Source organism: Martes martes (genome assembly GCF_963455335.1).
Source record: "Martes martes genome assembly, chromosome: 13".
NCBI classification, from domain to species: domain Eukaryota; kingdom Metazoa; phylum Chordata; class Mammalia; order Carnivora; family Mustelidae; genus Martes; species Martes martes.
The window spans coordinates 92,899,405-92,917,875 of record NC_137901.1 but is presented as its reverse complement, the minus strand read 5'-3'; the positions used below and the strand labels follow the sequence as shown (position 1 = coordinate 92,917,875).

Genomic DNA, 18,471 nt, shown 5'->3' with positions numbered 1-18,471 from the left:
CATGACCTGAGCTGAAGGCAGACGCTCGCTTGACTGAGCCACCCAGGCGCCCCCATAAAAGAGTATTTTAGCATCAGCGTGGTTCAAGAATGCTGGTTGTAGGGGCGCCTGGGTGGCTCAGAGGGTTAATCCTCTGCCTTCCACTCGGGTCATGATCTCCGGGTCCTGGGAACGAGCCCCACATACATCGGCTACCTGCTCAGCGGGGAGCCTGCTTCCCCTTCCCCCTCTGCCTGCCTCTCTGCCTACTTGTGATCTCTCTTTGTCAAATAAATAAGTAGAATCTTTGGAAAAAAAGAAAAAAGAATGCCAGTTCTTCAAGTTCGGGAACTACTCTGCCTCCAGGGCCGTTGAGGTGGGGGCCTGTGGCCTTTGATTCCCATGGTAAGTTTCACTTCACGTAAATATTTCACCATCGTAGTCTTTGTAATGGTGCAGTTCGCGGGTATTAAGCACATTCACACCGTTGTCAGCTGCCACCAGATCCGGATCCAGGACTCTCTCGTCTTCCCAAACTGACGCTCTGTCCCCACTAAACACGGACCCCAGCCAGCCCCTGGCGCCCACCATCCACTCTGTCTCTAGGAACCCAACGGCTCTGGGGCCTCGGGTAACCGGGATCCTCCTCCCACGTTTGTCCTTCTGGTTCTGGCCGCTTTCCCTGGGCACCGTGTCCTCTAGGTCCTTCCAGGGGTGGCCGGTGTCACAAGTCCCTTCCTTTTACAGGTGGATTCTATTTCGTTGTACGGATGGACCACATTTTGTTTACCCTTCATCCTGGACCCTGGGGCTGCTCCCACCTCTCTTGGCTTCTGTGGATGGGCTGGAGCTGCTCTGTGTAGACGGTGTGTCCGTGGGGTGTGGACTGTTGGATGGATTGGGCACATCAGACCCAATTTTCTAAGCCAGGCTCTGAACTTCTCAAGGGCCCACAAGAAGGTCTGAGACCATAAGGTTTTTACCCCTGTTTAAGCAGCAAAAAGGACACAGCGGGTTTGACATTCTAAAATGTTCAAGTTGTAGGGCGCCTGGGTGGCTCCGTCGTGAAGCCTCTGCCTTCAGCTCAGGTCATGATCCAGGGTCCTGGGTTCGAGCCCCGCATCGGACTCTCTGCTCGGCGGGGAGCCTGCCTCTCCCCCTCCCACTGCCCTGCTTGTGCTCCTTCTCTCCCTGTGTCTCTTTCTGGCAAATAAATAAATAGAAGTCTTTAAAAAAATAATGAAATAAAATGTTCAAGTTGTAATTCAAATTTAGCTTTTATGTACTTGCAATACTTACATCATTAGGGTTGATAGGATATGGTAGCAGGACTTTCAAAATTCACATAACGACTATGGATTTGACGTTTATCTTCAACAATGTTTATCCCACCCCATCATCGGTGTCATTTCTCCAGGACACGTGCTTCAGGGCATCTGAGAGCTTTGATCTGCAGGCAGGGGGCTCCTGCACCCCTCCCACCGTGCCTGGAACCCCGGAAAACACTGGGGCCGTGGTCAGCAGAGTAGGATTCAGCTCAGCTCAGGGAGCTCATGTGTCTGAGCCCCACGAGAGGGGCCTTGGAGGGGATGGCCCTACCCACACCTGGGTCTGGACATCCAGCCTCCAGGACGGCGAGGGACCAATGTCCGTGGTCGGCCCGCCCGTCATGTCGTGTGTGTTGCGAAGCCCTAGGGACTGGTGTAGACATCCCACATAAGTGGTTAGGGGGCATAGTTGGCGTCTCAGGCTGGTCCTGAGTTGGGGAAGCCACATAGCCCGCCCAGGGCTGGTCATCCAGGGCCAGCTGACACACTGCAGTTGGCCATTGCAGTCTGGGGGCCCGGGTTCCTCTTCCATGGACAGTCTGGCCCAAAAAGGTGGGTCTGGCCTTGAACTGTGGAGACACTTGGCTACCTCATAAGGGCTATTTCTGTATGGTCTGACCTTGGGCACCTGGGGGTCTGCGAAATGGTGGCAGGAGCCTCCGGGTGGGCGGCTTCAGTGACCCGAGAGCAGCCGGGCGGAGGGCACCCTGGAAGGCTGTGCTCAAGGCCGCCATGCGCTGCGCTGGGAATGTGGGGGACCCTCACCCTCATACCTCGCCGTCCGCCAGCAGGTGAGACGCCCGTGCAGATGTCGCCACTGCGTCTCTGGAGGGGAAGATATGTAACCACGCACCGAAACAGACTGTGAAGTGCTTTTTTAGGGGTAAAGAGTGGAAGAGTGAGGGCGTGTGCGGATTTCCTGCGCTCTGCCGCCCAGGCCGGCAGGGTTCGGTGACCGCAGATCAGATAGGCTCCCCGTGTATGTGTCTCCTCTGAAACCAGTTCGCAAAGCTTGTGAATGAGAGGGTCCAGCCATGCCGCTGTGTGCGAGCTCCTGTCCCCTGCGGAGAAACTGAGTACAAAAGGACAGAAAGTCAAAACGCAGACTCTGGCCAAGTCCCCTGTCACTGGCAGTTTTGTGATGCAAATGGTGCGCGGTGCAAACCTCCCCTGTCTTTCCGAGATGTCTCCTGCTGCTGAGATCGTCCCTCACGGGGACTTGCACTTCACGGGAGCAGCAGGTCATTTCTGGGTGTTTCTGTGAAGCTGAACGGGTGCTGAGAGGACACGTGCTGTCAGCGCTCTGGGGACATGCCAGCGCCCGACGTCAGAGCAGCGGGCGCTCCTGTTGAGTGGAAGGGAAGTGCCACTGAGGCCCCTTCCCTGCCCAGCACCCCTGCCTGGCTCTGGCCCCAGCGTCTCCTTGTGACCTTCCTGACCCGCCGCCCACCCCCAACCAGGGGGCGTCCTGGTTGGGGGCGTCCCCGGGCAGCCCCGTGCCGCTCCGCTGTCCTCCAACGTCCTGCTCGGCTGCCGGGCCTCCTCCTCCATCTGCGTCCCCTCCCGGCACACAGGCCACTGTGCGTCTGCCTTTCTCCCTGGGGGGATTCTGTGCTTCCGAATTCCTGGTGCCCGGCCCGACCAGCCCCCCAGGGAGGACTTGTTTCTCAGTCTGGAATGCTCCCGGCCTCGGGACCCGAACAGTCTGGGAAGCTTAGCAAACAGGATTCCACGTGCTTTGCAGCACAAGTGACCCCAGGAAGGAACAGAAGGTGAGCTGAGCACGGCTTCCGTAAGTCATCTGGAAACCAGAGGCTCAGGGGACACAGATGGGACCGTGGGAGCCCACCCCTCACCTCACACACAGGGAAACAAGGTCCCGGAAAGGCTCAGCGTCCCCCCAAGGCCCTGCAGCAAATAGAGGGAACCTGGGACGGGAACTCAAGGCCGGTCTGAGTTTGAGGCTTGTGGGTCCTGGGTTGGGGGCTGGCGGTCCTGAGGGGAGCACCGTCAAGGGCGCAGGAAGACAAATTCGAGGAGAGGTTCTAGAAAACGGACGGGGTGGGAGGTGGGGAGAGTGAGCAGGAAACAGGCCTGAGGCCAGAGGTTCGGGGTTGGGGGGGGCACCTACTCCTGCGCCTGTGGGGCCGCTGCGCCCGTGGGGCTTTGGGACACAACGTGTTGGGATTTGAGGCCTCGGTGTCAGAGTGCTCCCCAGAGGCTCCGACCTCTGGAAGACACCAGAAAGAACGGATGGACTCCGGGTGGTGCTATGGGATGATGGAGTGTTCTGGAACTAGACAGAGGACGTGGTCGCACAACATTAAGGACGCACGCACTAGATCGGGGTGCCTGGGGGGCTCAGGCGGTTGAGCGCCCGACTCTTAGTTTCGGCTCCGGTCATGGTCTCAGGGTCGTGAGATGGAACCCAGCTCAGCGGGCATCTGCTGGAGAGTTTCTCTCCCTTGGCTCCTTCCCCCACGTGGCTCCTGTGCTCGCTCGCTCGCCTGGGTGGCTCAGTGGGTTAAGTCTCTGCCTGTGTCTCAGGTCATGATCTCAGGGTCCTGGGCATGATCTCAGGGACCTGTCTCTCTGCCTACTTCTGATCTCTGTCAAATAAATAAAATTTTTAAGATAAATCTTTTTAAAAAGTGCACTAAAGAGCACTGAATTGTTTACTTTATTATTTAATTTTTTAAAAAAGAATGTATGTATTTATTTGAGAGAGAGCAAGAGAACACAAGCGGGGCAGCGGCAGGCAGAGGCAGAGGGAGAAGCAGACTCCCTGCTGAGCCGGGAACCCGACACGGGACTCGATCCCAGAACACTGAGATCATGACCTGAGCCGAAGGCCGGCGCCCAACAAATTGAGCCACTGAGGTACCCCAAGAGCAAAGGGGCAAAATTGGAGGTCAAGCTGTCGGCTTTATGAATAACGAGCCAAATAACCCTGTTAGGGTGGTGGCAGCTCCGGCTAGATCCAAGGCTGACCTGAACCTCCCGGCCATCCCTCCTGGATCCAGGCTGGGAGAGTCACCTGTGCCCGGCGGCTGCTGTAGGCGCTCCACCCCAGCGTGGGGACAGGGACGGCTGGGCCCCGGGTGTCCTACCCACCCCGGGGAGACAGGAGCTGGACTGAGCAGGGGGCTGAGCACTGAGGGGCCCACGGGAGCTCTCTAACGGCAGAGAGGCTCCTGTTTAACTCAGAGAGCCCCGAGTGTTCCCCAGAGAAAGGGGTGTTGAGAATTCATTTTCCACTCAGTGATAAACAGAGATTTGCTATCAAGCCACAGAAGACACTCGGAGGAACCTTAAATGAGTCTTAGGGAGTGAAGAAGCCGGTCTGGAAGGGCTGCATTTGTAGGGTCCCAACTCAGGACATTGGGGGAAAGGCACAAGGACAGGCCCCAAAAAGATCCCCTCAAAGATCTGCGTCTGCCAGGGTTTCCTGGGCAAGGACAAACGGTGGAGCCCGGGGTTTTAGGGCACTGGAAACACTGTGTGCTCATCTGGTGGCATACGTCCAACCCACAGAATTTCCCGCACAAGCAGTGAGCCTTGGGGAAACTGTGCACGCGGTTGTAGCAGTGTATCACTGTCACCCGACCCTCCGTGGCAACCCCCGCCCACACCAGTTAGTAAGAGAAGACAGGCGGGGGAAGCGCGGCTGTCGGGAACTCTCTGTACTTGATGCACGATTTTTCCGGAAACCTAAAACTGCTCTAGAAAATAACTATTAGTTATTAATTCAAAAAATTCTATTTTGCAAAGGCAAGATTGGGACGGAGGGCAGGAAGCGGGTGCCCACGCGGGTGCCGTGGGGGCAGGGATGGCCGTCTGGGGCGTCGACAAACCACAAGCCCGATGGCGTGCGCCGGGCGTCTGCTGCTGCTGCTCTTGCCGCTGCCCATGTGCACGGCCTGGAAGCCCGAGAGCTTGCTCCTGCCCCGTAAGGTCAGTGTACACCCCGGGGCACGGCGCCCGCCGACGCGGCCTCCCGCGGACTCTCTGGGGCTCCCGGCTCCCTCCTTGCAGTGTCTGCCGCCACGGGTCTGGTCTGGTGGCTGGAAAGGAGGGTGCCTGGGAGCACATCCTCCTCCCCAGGCCCTGGTGCCCAGGACCCCAACACCAAATCCAGGCCGGATGGCAGCACGGTGGGGGAGGGTTGGAGGCCGAGGAAGCGTCTCTGCTGGGAGGGGTGTGGGCAACGGGAGAGTGCCTGCCTGCCTCTTCACCCCCCTAAGGCACCAGTCCCTCCACATCCACAGCACCCACTGCATGGCAGGCAGCCCGCTGGAGGCCGGGGCCTCGGGGCCCTACGTGAGGCAGGGGAGCTGGGGTCCTGGAGCCTGGCCCTGGGCCATGGCCCAGAAGTGTCCTCAGTGCCCCAGGCCAGGAGTGAGCTTCCCCATCTGGCCGCTTCTCACCTGAAAACCCACCTTGCTGGGCTCCAGGCCCTGGTCCCCGAGTGCCTTCCGAGCTTCAGTTTTATTAAGATCTTCAAAACCAAACCAAACAGAAGTTCTCAGTGTGTGAACGCTGGCGAGCGAGCCTCCAGTGTGGAGGCATCAGCCGCCCTGTGCTCGGGTCGGCAGGCCCTGCTGGGGGGCGCCCCACACTCAGCAGGCTCCGACTAGCTGTGTGTGAGGCTCTGCCCTGACCCTCCCTGGGGGGGGGGGCGCGGCTGGGGTCTCCCAGGAGACCGGCGGTGGGGGGGACCTCACCCCCAACACCCCCAGCCTCGGGAAGCCAGGCGAGAGTCAGCGTGTTTCCTTTAGTTTGGAAAATATACCTATTTTTCATAAAAAGTTGCTATTTATGTTAACATGGGACAGGGAGCCTATTTTTAAATAGGTTTCCGCATAAACAGGTAAAACTTCTAAAGTCGTTAGCAAGAACCCACACTGACACCAGCTTTGGGGCGCCTTAGTAAGTTTTTGAGTTTGCAGAGGAATTTTGAGACCAGAAGTTTGAAAACTTGGATCAAAGGCCTAGGGGGCAGGGGGCTTTCAGGGGGTGGGATGGGACCCCGGGCACAGCTCCGGGCGGACTCTGTGACCCCCGGGGAGGCACCTGCCGTCTCCGAGCCTGTGCCTCGGCGTACCCTCCTGTCCACGTGGCTCACGACAGGCACGGACGACGTCAGCTCCCTTCCTCTCCCTGTCCTCTGGCTCCCTCTCACCCCATCGGCCACCGAACCCGCCAGGTCTGGACTATTCCAGGAAACCTGAAGGGACCGGAAAGAAGGGGTGGGTGTTCGGAGACGGGGAGGCCCCGGCGGGCCGCCGCGAGACGGTGCCTGGCTTTGCAGAGGACGGGAGAAGCGTGCGACGACCACTCCGAGTGCCGGAGCCGCTGCTGCGTCCGCAACAGCCCGAGCCCGCAGGCCTCCTGCGCGTCCAAGACCATCTTCCTCAAGCGCCTGCCCCGGCGGAAGGTGCGAGCGGGCAGGGGGCGGGGCGGCGCGAGGGGCGGGGCGGCGCGAGGGGCGGGGCGGGCAGGGCCGCCCGCGGCGGGGGAGGGGCCGGTGGGGAGCGCGGGCGCTCGCTGTCCTCGCAGCCCAACGGGGACGCGTGCTCCGACCACGCCGAGTGCCGCAGCCGCTGCTGCGCCACCAACAGCGCCAGCTCGCGGACGTTCTGCAGGCCCAGGGGCATCTTCCTGCGGTGCACGCCTTGGCGCAGGGTGAGGGGCGCGGCGTGGGGCGGCGTGGGGGGCGCGGCGTGGCGCGGCGTGGGGCGGCGGGGGGCGGCGGGGGGCGGCGGGGGGCGCGGCGGGGGGCGGCGGGGGGGGCGCGGCGTGGGGCGGCGGGGGGCGGCGGGGGGCGGCGGGGGGCGCGGCGTGGGGCGGTGTGGGGCGCGCGGCGTGGGGCGGCGTGGGGGGCGCGGCGTGGGGCGGCGTGGGGGGCGCGGCGTGGGGCGGCGGGGGGCGCGGCGGGGGGCGCGGCGGGGGGGGCGCGGCGTGGGGCGGCGTGGGGGGCGCGGCGTGGGGCGGCGTGGGGGGCGCGGCGGGGGCGCGGCGGGGGGCGGCGGGGGGGGCGCGGCGGGGGCCGGAGCCGAACCCGAGCCCGCTCTGCGTCCGCAGCCCAACGGCCCCCGCTGCGGCCACCACCGGGAGTGCCGGAGCCTGTGCTGCATCGCGCTCAGCGAGGTCAGCCGTCCCCTCTGCGTCCGCCGGAGCGGCCTCCTCGCGCAGTGCCTGCCCTTGGTGAGCGCGCGCCCCCGGGAGGGGCTTCCCGCGGCGCCCGAGGCCGGCGGCCCGCGAGGGGGGCGGGTCTCCACTTCCGCGGGGCGCCCCCTTCCGGGAGGGGCTGACGCCGGCGGCCTCCGGGCCCGTTTTCCTTCACCCGCAAGGAAAGAGGCCCTGGGGAGACGGGCCCGCGGTCAGGGTCCCAGTGGGAAGCAGGTGCCGCGCGCCCGGGTTAGGGCCGTTAGATGCGGGGCTGCGGGGTGAGCCCCGAGCGGGGGCAGCATCAGGACTCGCAACCTGGGCCTGAGGAAGGGCCGCGCAAGGGAGGAGGACTCCGGGGCCGCGCTCTCCTTCCCTCCGCCCCTGTCGCACCCTTGTGATAGCGGAACAGTCACCCTAAAACCGGAAGGACAGAGGTCAGCCTCCCAGGGCACAAGACCTGCGCCCGTGCCCTGCAGACGGGTCGTGGGGGGGGCGCACACGTGGGGCCTGGGCAGATGGAGACCAGGGTGGGGGTGGCAGACACAGTGGTGGGCGTGGGGACGAAGACGGGTGGACGCAGATGGAGGCAGAGGTGGGGAGGCAGAGGTGGGGATGGCGATGTGGGCAGAGATGGAGGGTGGAGATGGGGGTGTCAGGGACAGCGACGGCGTGAGGGGTGGGTACCAGAGACAAGGGAGTGGGAGCTCGGAGAAGAGGGGGGGCACAGCAACCGGGGACGGGCTCGGGGGTCGCAGAGAGAACACGAGGGTGCCGTGTTGTGTGGGTGCTCAGGCACCTGGCTTGAGGCTGGGATCGGTAACTTTTTTCTGATCACAAAGCGGTCTCTGTCTTCCAGGTAAGGACCACGTTCTTGAGCAGGTAACCCCATCTCGCTAGGTGCGGTGCCATCGGCTCCTCGAGGAGCCCCGGGCGCAGCGGGTGCTCACAGAAACGTGTCCCCTGCTGGGCTCCCACGGCTGCCCTGGCCGCAGGCGAGCTGACTCCATCCGAGGGGGGCGGAGAGCTGTGAGGCACCTGTCTCCCCCGTGCATGTGGCACTTTCTCTCACTTGGTCCTTCAGTGACAGGGAAGCTTGGCTCGCGGGTCCACGTTGCTCTCTCCGTGCTGTGAGAACCTGGAGGCGTCAGACGCGTCTGTCCCTTCTCTCAGCGGTGAGCTCCGGAGGCCGATGGTGCGCGTGTCCGAGGACAAACTGTGGCTCCCAGAACCTTCCCGTCAATAAACACCTGCTGACTCACCCGACAGTGTTTTGTCGCATCCATTTTTGCTTTCAGACGACAGAGGTAAAAACAATGTGGAGCCGTGGCGTAGTGGCACCTGCTTGGGTCACGGACAAGGTTGCCTTCCTGAGGATGCGAGTCTAGTCAGAGATCAAGTCTCACCGGGAAGGGAAAGGGCCAGAGCTGGAGCGTTTGAGACGCCAGGTGGAGCCCCTCCCCGCACACAAGCACCTCCCATCCTTGCAAGTAGAGACAGTCGGTCAGTCGTTCCAAACTGCAAAGGGGCCGCCGAGAGCAGGTGGGAGCTGAGGACGCCCTGGAGGGGCTCCCGCTTCCTTGGGTCACTCGTCCTTCCGTCCTTCCTGCTCTGGCCCCAGGTCCGGTAGCATCTCTCGGAACAGGTGCCCCGGCTAATTAGAGCCCGTCCGCAGCAGCGGCTTCTTGCCGTCCCCAGAGCTCAGCACCTTAGTCACCTGCATGACCATCTTCCGGGGTTTCCATTACCCGCACCTGCCGACACTAGGCTGCTTTTCCGGGCTTCATTAAAAATAACTTCCTCCTTCCTCTCCTCCTCCCCATCCTCCCCTCCCTCTCTCCTTCCTCCTCTTTCTCCTCCTCATCTTGAGTGATGATGATCCTTGCAGAGAAAGGAGAAGCCTCACTCCCATCCCAGTAAGAACAGCTTAGGGAAGCCACAAACCATGGTTAAAAAACGAAACAAAACAAAAGGAGCAGATCTGAATGTAAAACATAAGAGCTAAAGCATTTAGAAGAAAAATAGGGTAGGGGTGCGTGGGTGGCGCCGTCCCTCGAGCGTCTGACTCTTAGTTGCTGCTCAGGTCAGGATCTCGTGGTTGTGGGAGGAGCCCCCGAGATTCCTGTCGCTTTGCACTCACTAGGGCATCTGCTAGAGATTCTCTCTCTGCCCCCGCCCCTCCTCCTCTGCTCTCTCTCTCTCAAACAAATAAATCTTAAAACACAAATAGGCTATTTTCTCGACCTTGGATTCAACAGAGTTCTTTGATGTGGCCACATGTCCCTCATAAGAGAAAAGGTAGATAAACTGCTAACATAAGAACTTTTGTTCTATGACAGACACTTTTTTAAAAAAAGATTTTATTTTTTAATTGTTATGTAATCTCTACACCCAAGGTGGGGCTCAAACTCACAACCCCAAGGTCAAGCATCACATGCTCTACCCACCAAGCCCGCCAGGCGCCCCTAGGGTAGACACTGTTAAGAGAAGGAACACATCTAACAAAGGACTTGCATCCATAACATATAAAAACTCTCGGAACTTGACTGTTACTAAACAACCCAGTTAGAAAGTAGACGAAAGTCTTGCACGCATAGTTCACCAAGGAGACCAAGAGATGGTAGAGAAGCATGTGACGTGTTGGCTGTCACTCGCCAGCTGTCAGAGCAGACGGTGGAGTGGCTGGGACACTCCTGTCCCCACTGCTTACGCCAGATTCACAGGGACACCCACATCCCTGACCCAAGTCACTTTTCCACACCTGTATTTCTAGCAGCTAAACATAGTTCCTAAATTGTATCATTCAAAAGACAAGTTCCCTTTTAAGATTTGGAAGAGATTTCTGTCTTTATTTATTTTTTTTTAATTAAAGGAAATAGCATTTTTTTTTAAAGATTTCATTTGAGAGAGCATGAGCAGAGAGGGGGGAAGCAGACTCCCCACTGAGCAGGGATCCCCACGTGGGGCTCAATCTCAGGACCCCAGGATCATGACCTGAGCCAAAGGCAGACGCTTCACCGACTGAGCCTCCCAGATGCCCCAAGATTTCTGTTGCAGCTCAGAACGGGCCAGCAGCTCAGGCCCAAGGGGAAGGCCTGCACCTGAAACAGGGGCCCTTAGGTAGGGCCCAGGCCTCTGAGCAGGCTTCTGGGGGAGCAGGTCTGCTGCCAACACCCCCCCCCCCCGGGAACACAGGCAAGGTGGCCATGCAGCCGTCTTGCTCAGGTGCAGTTGGAGACCCACAGACCGTGGGCCTAGTGCGCGGGCACAGGGCGCCGCAGGCGGGGCATGGCTGGGACCTAAAGGGGCAGCCGGTGCGGAACCCGGGCCTGGGAGCTGGGGCTCAGAGACGCTTGGCGTCGGCAGATCCAAGCCTCATGCAGCCCCTGAAGCCCGGGCTGGACAATCCGCACCGCTGGGCAGCGAGGGTCCACGGGGACGGCCGGGCTGTCCTCCCCGGGGACATCTGGGAGCCTCCTTTGCTGGAGAGGCCCGGGACCCCGACGGCAGGCCGCCCACAGCGCTGGGGGGGGGAGGGCTTCAATGTACCACCCCAAGGACCCTCCCAGGCTGGGGGTCCTTCCACTCTGAGGCCGGTCTGGTGCTCTGGGGCGGACCCGGAGCTCCACGGGTCACCAGGTGGGCTGGTGAGGGGCAGAGGGCGCAGTGCAGGCCGCGCAGGGGAGCAGCGGCGGGCGAGGAGCAGCGCAGCTGGGGGAAGAGGCCGGGGCCCAGGCGGAGGCGTCTCCGGTCCTGGAATCGGCCCCATCCAAGCCGATGACACGAGGCACCTGTGCCCCCGAAGGCCCACCTGGACGCCGCTGCACTGACTTTCCGGCATGGGTGGACGCCGGCGGGCCGGTGACCCCGCCGCAAACGACCCCGGGAGCCGAGGAGGCCGGGGAAGCCGGGACCCGTCGGGCAGACAGTCCGAGCCCAGATGGGCGCCGCCACCTGCCCGCCGTCAGCTCGGACGGTCTCGGGCCCGGAGGCTCTGCGGCTGCGTCTGGATGGGCCGAGGCCCACGCGCGCACACGCCCGCTTCCCCGCACAGGTGAGCGCGTGCCTAGCGCGCATGCGTGAGCCGCGCAGGTGCAGGTGCGGGGAGCCCGGGACTCCGAAGAGGGCGAGCGCGCAGGGCGGCTGGGGGAGGCGGGCGGCCGCCGGTCCGGTCCTCCGCCTGGTTCCCGGCCCCGGGCGACAGTCCTGTGCCTGCTTGTCCCCCGGAGGTAAGGCTGGAGGGGCGGGGGCTGCCTTGGTCGCCGGGGCGGGGTCGGGGGGAGGCTGGCGGGGTGTTTCCCAGCAGCAGACACCGGGGAGCCTGGACGCCTGGTGGCCCGGGAGCCCTCCGGGCAGGCAGCCGGGTGCAGGGGCGCGGACTGCGCCGTCGCGAGCTGTCCCCCGACCAAGGGCTGGGGTGCCTGTTTTATCCCGGAGGCCGCTGGGGTGAGCCCGGGACCCCGAATCCCCACGGGCTCCCAGGCCCTCGGCTGGCTGTCGTGGGGCTCCCTGGTCCGGCCGCCGGGGTGCCTGGAGCCCAGGATCTGGTGCGGGCGGGGGACGGGGGGCAGGGGCTGCCTCGCGGGAGTGGCCTGGCGGGGTCGGTGGCATCGGCCTGTTCCCGAGCGCGAGTGCACACAAACACGCGTGTTCCCCCTGCAGAGAGAGTCTGGAAGTCTCCCGAGGCCGGACTCCGGCGGTGGCGACCTCGGCAGCTGCATGAGAGGCACCTGGAGCCTTGTTTGCGGCCGAAGCCCGGGCCTTGCGCGCAGTGAGTGCACCTGCGGCTGGACTGGCCCGTGCCCGGGGCTGCCTCCAGGGGACTTTCAGGGCTGGGCTCCCTCCACGGTGGACACAAGGCAGACGGGCTGGAGATGGGCCTGGGCTCCCGGGACAGTGACGGGGTGAGTGCCGGGCGGGCGTGTCCCCCTGAGGTCTGTGGGGTTTTGGGGCAGGGAACGCTCCGACGAGGGTCTGTGTCATCCTGGCTTTAATGTTAATGATACCCTGAGCACGTATCTCCCACCAACAATGGTTTTCAGTTTATCATTAAATAACACACCCAGTCTCGTGCTAGATTATTGTCCGGGTGTGGGCAGAAGAAAGGAAAAAGCTCAAATGTCGGGGAGGGGTGCTTTGATCGGAATCAGAGAGTGACCTCTCCTAGCCAGGATCTGACCTCCAGTGGCCAGAGTAGGATTTCGGGCACGTGGAGCTGGTGTCCGGGGAAGCTGGTGTCCGGGGAGGCCGGTTGTCCTTGCCCGTGGGGCCTTTGCGGGGCTTTCTCTCCTGCCTGTGAGGGGCCCCACCCGCGGGGGAATCCGGAGCACAAGCTGTGGCCTTGCCCCCACCGACACTGTCGCACAGCCCTCCAGCTCCGGGCAGTCCTGGTGTCCCCTTGTCCTATTGCTTCTTCCTACATCTGCACTGATGAGCTCCCAGTGGGACCTGCAGCCGCAGAGCTGCGGAGCTCCCCGGGGGGAGAACAGACGAGGGGAAGCCGCCCTGCACCACGGGCTGCATTCTCGTGTCAAAACAACTTTGCTGCTGGAAGCAGTCTTCTCCTCGCAGCAAAGGAGTGGATGCGGGATCCTGCCAGCAGCACACAGCCATCCGGCCCGTGGTTGTATAGCCTGCACCCGCAAAGCATACTGGGACCTAGGGCCCCGCCCAAATTCAAGTTCTCAGAAGTGTCTGTCTGCCCTGCAAGTCTGCATCACCCGGAGCCTTGACCACAAACAATCCTACTTTGTGAGTGGTTTCCCCGTGAGGCACATTCTCTGAACCACACTTTCATGACAGCGTAGGGGACTAGGTCCCGGCTGTGATCGGGACGAGCACAACACGAAACCTTAACGTGGTACCGTATCCGGTCGCCGAACGGTCCGCAGGTCGACCTCTTAAATCCCTCGTGGCTTCCTTGACGCCGTGTTTCCGAGGGAAGGTCACGGACAGGGGGCTCCGGGGGCCTAGCCTGCACAGCACCACCCGGCCCGCCTTCCCCTGCCGTGACGCCAGCATCCGGGCTCTCGTGATGTTAGAGAAGGGGTGTGTGTGTGTGTGTGTTCCCCGGTCAGGACCGGCAAGGCGTCCACAGCCGGGGCTTCCCACTGTCTTTATGTGTCTGGTGCACGACTGCCGTTTCTGCGGTGAATTTCTGCAAGCCCAGTGTGAATAGTCTGGCTAGTTTAACAGTTTCTTCGTCCTCTCTGTCCTCAAGAAATAGCATTTCCTTCTCATGTCACACACGTCATGTTCTGGAAGTACGCAGCCCATGAGGTTGGGTCCTTTTTTCTGTTTGGATCCAGTGGGTCAGGCTGAGCCTTGGCTCGGTGTGTAGAACAGTTTCTGTGTGTGCGGAGGTGGCCGAGGTGACATCGAGGCCGTGTTCACGGGTCCTCCTCCTGCCGCACAGCTGTGGGGTTCTGGTTCCATTCCAGCGACTTCTCCTTCGGAACATGTTTCCCTTATGCCCTCAGGAGGCTCTCTGTGGCACATCAGGGGACATCAGGGAACTGCACAAGTGTGGCGACCAGTGTCCTCTTTCCTCCTGGAAGCGCCCATAGTCTAACTTCAGTTTCCCAAGGAATCACGACACGAGGGTGTGTGGCGTCCCCTTCACTTCCGGCTGGGCTGTCTGGGCTCCCAGAGCCAGGACCTGCCCGAGATCATAGCTGCTCTAGGAGCGTCCCCCGAACCGGCCCGCGTTCCCGCAGCAGGTGTCAGTCTACAGTCAGAGGAATAACGTCCGTGTTGTTTTTGTCCAGTCTGTTGTTGTTTCTGGTCATTTCTCCAACGGCTTCGTGTCGAATTTCCATTGCCCTGTTCGCTTCTGTTGGAAATTCATTTCTGTTCTGTGCCACGGGGCTAGTTTTGTCCATCTGTTCCCAACGATGGCCAAGCCGCCAGGGTGTGTGTGTGAGATCGAGACTGCTTGGTCTTTTCATATTGAAAACTCAGCATGATTTGATGGGTTTGGAATTGGCCGCCCTTGTTCCTCCAATGGAACCTTCTACCGGTCCCACAAGGACCTGTAAGGGTCTCCCCTCTGTCAGAGTCGGCTTCTGGCATAGGGCGTAAGGTGGCATAAATGATAGCACTCAGCCCGTTTGGGGGATGGACACCTGTCTAGAAAGTCCTGCCTATTGAGTTTCGAGTCAGAGGCTGCGATCGTCGCTCCCAGTACGATCGAGGGAGGGTGTATCAGGAGCGAATCCCTTATTGCTGGGGTGGGAATCTGTGCTGGGAGACTGAAGGTCGACACGGGCCACCGAGGAGGACGTGTGTTACATGCCAAGATCCTACGTGTGCTGTGGACGCAGTGTAAGGGGCCCCTTGCTTTATCTTTCTTAGGTGTTTTTCTCACTTGAGTTTCTGACACAGCTGCTGTAAGTTATAACAAGTAGAAGGATATCGAGATGTCATGAAGTGATAACGTCCCCCCCCCCATGACCTACTGCTCCTGCCGCTTTGGGGGAGAATAGTGTAGCTGCGAGGCTTGTGTGTATGAGGTCGTCCCTGTGCAGCTCGGGTTTTTTTGTTCACATGTGGCCATCCCCGAAGTCAACAAAACTGTAACCAGTGCATCGACTTCACAGTGTGGCTAAAGCATCTCTTGAAAGAGGTTCTCTGGTTTCAGCCACCACAAGTAGTGGCTTGGGGAGAGATTCCCCAAAATGGAATATGAGTTAAGGAATTTTTTTTCATTTTAATAGGATCTACTGTCCAATTACTATGCAAAAGGCAGAAACAATTTTTGCCCCTACTAGCTAATCTCTGAACATCTGTTTCCCCACAGCCTCATTAGGACTGGGTGTTAACTGTTCATTGAATTTTTTTCATCATGGTGAAGTGCACGCGTCAGCCCCCATCGCCTATTTCCCCGTCCCCACCCCTCCCCCTCTGGTAGCATCAGTTACCAGTCACCGTCAGTGCTCCCTACAGTTCAGAGTCTGTTTCTTGGTTTGTCTCTTTTTTCCCTTTGCTCATTTGTCTTGTTTAGTAAATTCCACGTACGAGTGAAATCATACGGTATTTGTGTTTCTCTGACTGACTGACGTGACTTGGCATAATACCCTCTTCTTCCGTCTCTGTCATCGCAACTGGCAAGATTGTATTCCTTTTTATGGCCAAGTAATATTCCATCACCATCCTTCTCCATCCGTCAGCCGATGGAGATCTGGGCTCTTTCCACGATGAGGCCACTGTGGACGCCGCTGTTCTGAACACGGGGCGCACGTGTCCCTGTGAATTAGCGGTTTTGTGTTTGTGGGGTAAACACCCAGGAGTGCCGTTGCTGGGTCGTGGGGTAGCTCGTTCCTGACCGCTGACCCTGCATGCTGGGTCAGTCCCGACTGGCTGTGCCGGTTTGCCTTCCCACCCACAGTGCGTGAGGATTCCCCTTTGTCCACTTCCCCTCAACCTTCGCTGTCTCCCGGCTCGTCGGTTTCAGCCACTCTGACCGGTGTGCGCTGGTGTCTCGTGCTGGTCTTGGTTGGCGCTTCCCGGGTGATGAGTGATTTTGAGCATCTTTTCGTAGGTCCGCTGGCCGTCTGTAGGTTTTCTGTGGAGAAGTGTCTGTTCATGTCTTCTGCCCATTTTTAATAGGATTATTCCTACTTTGGGGTGTTGAGTTTTAGAGGTTCTTCATCTATTTTGGTTAGTAGCTCTTCTTTTTTTTTATTTTTTAAATTTTTTTTTTTTTTTAAGATTTTATTTATTTTATTTGACAGAGAGAGAGAGATCACAAGCAGGCAGAGAGGCAGGCAGAGAGAGTGAGAGAGGGAAGCAGGCTCCCTGCCAAGCAGAGAGCCCGATGTGGGACTCGATCCCAGGACCCTGAGATCATGACCTGAGCCGAAGGCAGCGGCTTAAACCACTGAGCCACCCAGGCGCCCCGGTTAGTAGCTCTTCTGTTCGTTGGATACATCATGTGCAGGTGTCTCCTCCCATTCTGTAGGTTGCCTTCTAGTTGGTTTTGTTTATGTTTTTTGGCTTTGATCATGTCTTTATTCAAAATTAGGTGTCCAAAATTATTTGACTTTTATGAGCCAGCGTTCAGTTCCTAGGCAGCTGGCGTCTCTGCAGAGGGTTGCTTTTCTGCAGGCTTCTTGTCCGCGGCTGGTTTCTTGGTCGCTGCAGCCTTTGCCCCACCACAGGCTTCTTGCCTGGAACCCTCTTCTCATCTGATTTGGCTTCTAAGGCTGCTGCCGCCTTATCCGTCCGGAGTTTGTGATTCTTGGCCTGGCGGAGAATGGTGTTCTGGTGCATGGTCTTCGCATAGGGGTTTCGCTCCAACCTGATTCTCGGGTTCTCCACTGGGTGCTTCTTCGGGACCCGGCGAGGACTCTTCTTGCGTGGTGCTCGGAGGGCTCTTTGGATCTCTGGACTTTTCAAGATTCTGCTAAGGCCTGTATTAAGCATCTCATGCATGGGAAGGTAGCAGTGACTCTTGAGGGAGGCAGCCTTACGCCAAGTGCCGTACAGATCATCTAACCTGCGGAAAGCACTTTCGGTCCAAACGCAGAAGCGTCCCGCATGCCCACCAGGAGCAAGTTTTAAAATGCTCAGTTTGCTTACATTAAGTAAAGTAATTGCAGGGATGTTTCTGAAGGCCTTGATGATACCGCTGTCTTCACAGTCGATGAGGCAGGGTCCCCTGCGCTGGACACGTGACCGTTTCTCGTTTCGCCCTCGCCAGCTCTCCTTCGCCAAGAGGCGCAGACCTTTTTGACATCATTCCAGGCTTGAAGTTTTTTAAGAAGCAAAACAGCCTCCTTGTAGCCTTTGACTTTATCTCCAGCCACCAAAGGAAGCTCAGGAACTTCCTCAATACGAAGACCTTTAGGCATGACCAGCGCTGGTAAGGCCGAGGCAGCCAGGGCAGAGCAGATGGCATATCGCTTCTATGTCGTGTTCGCTCTGCGATGCCGACGGCGCCAGGTTTTGGTGGGTGCAAACATGCGGCCCCCACGACACCTGTTTCCAAAAGCACCCTGGCCAGAACGGTGAGTCCCGCCGCCCCGAGCTCTGGGAATTCGAGCCAAAGCTCTGCCAGTACCCCAAGGCTCAGCACGGGTTTGATGACCTGCTGATTCACTGACAGCATATGGCTGTCTGTTGTTTTTGCGCAAGTTGGTGTGAACAAAGTTCACAATATCCGGTCGAATGGAAGCCTTGAACACAGCAGGCAAAGTGACACTTTTGCCAGATGAGTCCCCCTTTTCGGAGTACACAGATATCAATGGGCGAGCACACGCCATCGCGGGGAGAGGAGAGGGCTGCCTTCTACTTTTGGTGATTATTTCTTTTCCTGTCTAGAAGCTTTTTATTCTCATGGAATCCCACTAGTTCATTTTTGGTTTTGTTTCTCTCCCCTCAGGAGACGTGCCTAGAAAGAAGTTGCTGCGGCCAGTAAGAGAGAGGCGACTGCCTGTGTTCTCCCCTGGGGTTGTCACGCTTTCCTGTCTCACATTTTGGTTTTTCATCCATCGTGATTTTATTTTTGTACATGGTGGGTCAGTTTCATTCTTTTGCACGTGGCTGTCCAGTTCCCCCGCACCGTTTGTCGAGGAGACTTTCCCCATTGGATAGTCAACCCTGCCTTGTCGGAGGTCGAGGGTAGAGCGGAGGGTCCATCTCTGGCCTCTGTTCTGTTCCATCGAACTCTGTGTTTCTGGACCAGCACCATGCTGTCGTGATGGTGACAGCTTTGTAACCGAGCTTGAAGTCTGGATTCTGATGCCACCAGCTGTGTTTTGTTTTGTTTTCCAAGATTGCTTTACCTACTCAAGGTCTTTTGTAGTTCCATGCAAATACTAGGATTGATGGTTCTAGCTCTGTGGAACATGCTGGTATTTGGACAGGAATTGCAGGAAAGTGTAGACAGCCTTGGGTAGAAGAGACGTTTCAACCATTCTATTTTTTTTAAATTTTTTTTATTTTTAATGATTTTATTTATTTATTTATTTATTTGACAGACAGAGATCACAAGTAG

General features: G+C 59.0%; 1 pseudogene across 1 annotated transcript; it reads right to left on the bottom strand.

Annotated features, from left to right (window-relative positions):
- Positions 1–16,539: 16,539 nt before the first annotated feature.
- On the bottom strand, positions 16,540–17,746 carry LOC308354654 (large ribosomal subunit protein uL4-like; annotated as a pseudogene). Its single transcript has one exon. The product of its transcript is annotated as a large ribosomal subunit protein uL4-like (transcript).
- Between the last annotated feature and the right edge of the window lie 725 nt (positions 17,747–18,471).